This window comes from Penaeus japonicus, unplaced genomic scaffold (genome assembly GCF_977035675.1).
Source record: "Penaeus japonicus unplaced genomic scaffold, GWHDUDI00000001_assembly GWHDUDI00000031, whole genome shotgun sequence".
NCBI classification, from domain to species: Eukaryota; Metazoa; Arthropoda; class Malacostraca; order Decapoda; family Penaeidae; genus Penaeus; species Penaeus japonicus.
This window is the reverse complement of record NW_028234433.1, coordinates 17,739,561-17,744,560: the sequence shown is the minus strand read 5'-3', so window position 1 is coordinate 17,744,560 and position 5,000 is coordinate 17,739,561.

Here is a 5,000-nt window from a genome sequence, read left to right as displayed (position 1 = left end):
AGGAGGAGGAGGAGGGGAGGAGGAGGAGGGGAGGAGGAGGAGGGGGAAGAGTCGGAGGGTGGGGGGAGGGGGTGCATCGTATATGACAGTGAAGTACAGTAGTTTCGTAGATTCGGTTGCGTTCAGGTAGGTGCTCCGTAGAGTTTTCACGGTACACCCTTTTTGCGAGGAGCTTTATCATTATTATCATTATTATCAGTTACCATTACCATTATCATTGTCAATATCATTATCATTATCATTATTATCATTGTTACCATTACCATTATCATTGTCAATATCATTATCATTATTATCATTGTTACCATTACCATTATCATTGTTACCATTACCATTATCATTGTCAATATCATTATCATTATTATCATTATTGTTATTATTGTTACCATTACCATTATCATTATCAATATCATTATCACCATTATCATTATTATTATTATTGTTACCATTACCATTATCATTATCAATATCATTATTATTATTGTTACCATTACCATTACCATTATCATTATCATTATATCACTATTCTTATTATCATTATCATGATTATCATTCATTGCCATTATTAGCATTGGTGTAATAATTATTTTTATCTTAATGTTATTAATATTGTTATTATAATTGATGTTGTGAATATTGTTGCTGTTGTTTTATCATAAGTGGTACTACTATTATTGTTACCAATAATATTGCTATCATGATTACCATCATTCCTGTATTATTTTTATCACAATTATTATTCTTATTATCCTTATTAACATTATTGTTTTTGTTGTCATTGTTATCAGTATACTTTTATCATACTTGTTATCATTATTGGTATTATTATAGTTATTAACAGGATTATCACTAATATTATCATTATCATAATCATTATCATTATTGTTACTATTATCATCATTATTATCGGTATTTTTGTTTTTTTCTGTTATCATTATTATTACTATTACTATCATAATTATCATTATTATTTTGATATCATATATTGTCACAATCATTATCATTGTTGATATCACCATTATCATTATTATTGTTATCATCATGAACATGATTATCGTCATCATTATCAGTATTGTAATTGTTATCATCAATATTACTATCATCATTATTATTACTATAGGAATAGTATTATAGTATTAGGAATAGCATTATTATTACCAACATTATTATAATAATCATCCTTCTTGTCATTACTGTTATTGTCATTATATTTCTATTATTATCATCATATTTATTATTGTTATTATCCTCACAAATATTACTTATTATAATGATCATCATTAGTATCACCAATATCATTATCATTATATATATATATATTCTAATTTTCATTATCCTTATCATTATAGTTAATATCATTATCATTGATACTGTTATCATGATTATAACTTTCGTCATTACGTTCATTGTCATTATCATTAGTCATTATTATCATTACTATTAGCATTACCATTATTACTATCACTATTACCATCATCATTATCATCATTATCATTAGTATCCCTGTTGTTACTTATTTGCCTATCCTTTTTGTTACTTTTGATATCATACACTCACCATTATCATAGTCGTGATCACCATTATCATTATCACTAATATTCCCATTATTGTTAACATTGTACATACAGACACAAAGGCAACAGAAGATAAATTCCCTGAAGACTACAACAAAGGGAATACACACATAAAAGGACGCTCCTCATACCAAACCATATCATATATACCCACAACACATCTACCACAAGGACATTTCTCATAGCAACTATTGAGTGGGTTAAGAATAAATATTGCGTGTTTAGTAACGAAAAGAGTAAAGAAATGACAAAATCCGACAAAAGGCGATTTCTCTCCAACGTCCCACGCCAACCTAGATTCGACGAAGCCAAATGTACACGGAATAGAATGATGGGAAGTGAATCATTAACTGCCCTTTGCCGCTAACAACTGATCCTGTGGGTAGTTTTGAAACCATTGATATATTTATTGTTTTGTGGATGTTTATAGGCACCGAATGGAAAAGGGAAGGAAGAGAAAATGAAGATTATAATGACGGGAATGGAAGAAAGAAATCGAAATTTTGAATTCGGTGATGGTCTCATGTGAGTGTATTTATTCTTGGAATTACAATGCTGGATACTTTGCAATGTTGATTATATAAGGCTGCAAAAAGAACATCAGAAGAAAGGAACTTTAAAGTGAAAGAAAGACAGACAAAGAATGTCGTTACTGGCAAATCCTCAAACGAGAATCTAAGAGAAGCACATTCAGAAGGAACCGTTCTCAAATATCAAATAAAAGTTTTAAAAAAACATATTAAAGAGTATATTTCTTGGTGCGTCACTGAATATACTAAACGAGCAGCACGATGGAAAAAAACTAACATGCTTTTACATAGAAGCGATTGATTTATGCCCCCCCCCCCCCGACACACCCCCATATCATGCGCCCGAGCATTGTGTGCGTTTCTTTTGTCTTCGCACATATTAATGTTTCTTTGTTTTATCGTTTCATTTTACTTTTGAAATAAGATATCATAGCTAAAGGTTTGCTTATACAGTGAAGTGTTTGTTTTTTATTGTTTTATAGTTATAGTGTCATTGCGGAAAGAGTAATGCAATAGAAACTGCTTCAGTAAAGGAAATATAGTGATCGCTCCGTCAGTACTATTTATTATCTGTTTTATTGTCACCATTATTAGAATCCTAATTTTAACAATGTAGCACTATCGTTATTTTGACATCGTGAACACGAATAGCATCATCATGATCATAACCGCTCTTACTATCATTACTATTATCATTACTAACTATTCATCACTATGATCAACATTACTTTTGTTTTCACCAATATTGTTAGCATTATTCCTATTATTCTATCAACTGTCTTGAACATCATTACTATTTTTTTTCTAATGATAACAGCAATTTTGTCCCTGAGAAGTACGTTTATAAAAGTGTTGATTATGGCCATTCCCCTTAAACACTGACCGGGATAACGAAATTCAGAAACTAACCTATTTTCTGTGTAAAAACTGACAAGTTTGATTGCAGTTTTCTTACTAGATCTTAATAAAATAAAATTCGACTAAAATTTAGAAATTAGTAATTTTCGAGATTCGATGGTTATGTAAATTACTTTCACGTTTCAATCCACATAGTTTCCAAACGTGTTTCCGTTATACTCTCCTTAGCGGTAGCGAGGTATACCTTATAGACTTCACATATTTTAGCAAATACTGCCACAGACTACTCATTCTCTCGTCTTATTAATTAAACTGGCCACACACATACCAGAAAACGTCATATGAATGGTTGCAGCTTCTTGATACCATCTCTGATAAATTAGGAATGGTTCATGGTTGAGGCATGGATTGCGCAGCACGCGAGCCGAGTGCAGCTCTCAACAGCCTAATTGGCGGGTCGCCGTCATGGAAATATTGTATTAATTCGACTGCCACCGGTCCGTCCACAAGGGAATAGTTCACGTCCATTTGTGTAGTCCTATAGTAGTGTAAGCAATAGAGTGTCTGCCTGTAATAGCGTGACATTATGTAGGTAAATTATGATTTTTTTACAAAAGGATTGTAGGGAATATAGGCCTATACTAAAGCTTGCCTGCAAAAATATGTGAACATCAGTGTTCACTCAGACTACTAGAACGAAACTGAAATGGTGAGTGGTGAGCCCCAGTGAAGTTACATTCCCATGGAAAGTTCTACAAAATTCCATAAGACTTTGAAAAGTTCTTGGAAATTCTTCTAAGTTCCGCAAAAATTCCCATCAGATATTCTTGGATATGCTCAGGAAATCTGCCCGAAATGATCTGGATATCAGGTAAATTTGAAAATCTAATCATCCAAGTCACAAAAGCAAAGTTTGATGATATTAGAGAAATATATAATTTAGACATAAGCAATGGGGGAAATGCCACTTTCTGCCGAGTGTCAAGAAAAAAATAAAAGTCATGTTACTTATTGTAATCAGTGTTTTAATCATCAATACTATTGTTAGTGTTTTTATTATAATTATCTTTATCATCATTAGTGTTATTATTACCATCATCATTATTATTATTACCAATTCATTTCATGGACATCATCATTGTTCTTTTTATCATTATTGTTAATATTAGTCCATTATCATGATGATTATTATCATTATTTTTATTATCATTGTTTTTGTTTTCGTCATTATTATCATTATCATTATTACTATCATTATTGTCATTATCCTTATTGTTATCATTTATGATCATTACTATCACTAATATTTTTTATCATCTTTATTGTCATCGTTATTTGTTGTTGTTTTTTATCACTATGATCATAATTGTTGTTGTTTTCATTGTTATTATTATTATCATTAGCATTAGCATTTTCCTCATATATCAATTTATCATTATTACTATTATTATTCCATTTCACTATCATTGTTGTTATTATTATCATTATTAACAACACTCTTATCATCACCTTTATCATCAATATCATTATTGTCATCATTATCATGATTGTTATTGTTATCATTATTAACATTATATCATATTCGTTATCATTACTATTATCATTGTCTTTATGTTTATTGATATTATCATCATTATTATTATAGTTATCATTATTTTTATTGGTATTATTATTATAATTCTTATCATCATATTTTTTACTACAATATCATTATCGTCATCAATTATATCACCATCATTATGATTATGATTATTATCTTTGTCTTTGGTATCATCATTATCATTGTTATCATCCTTATTATTGTTATTTTCATTATAATAATTCTTTTACATTCTCATTATTATTATCATTGTCATCATCATCAACAACAACATCATCATCTTTTTTATTATTGTTATGATGATAATGATTATTGCTATCATCATTGTTATTAATATCACCGCCGTTGTCATTATCAATATTATCATTATTATTGACAGTCATGTGTTCGTCATCATCATTATTGTTATCATTATCGTTATCATGATTATCATCATTA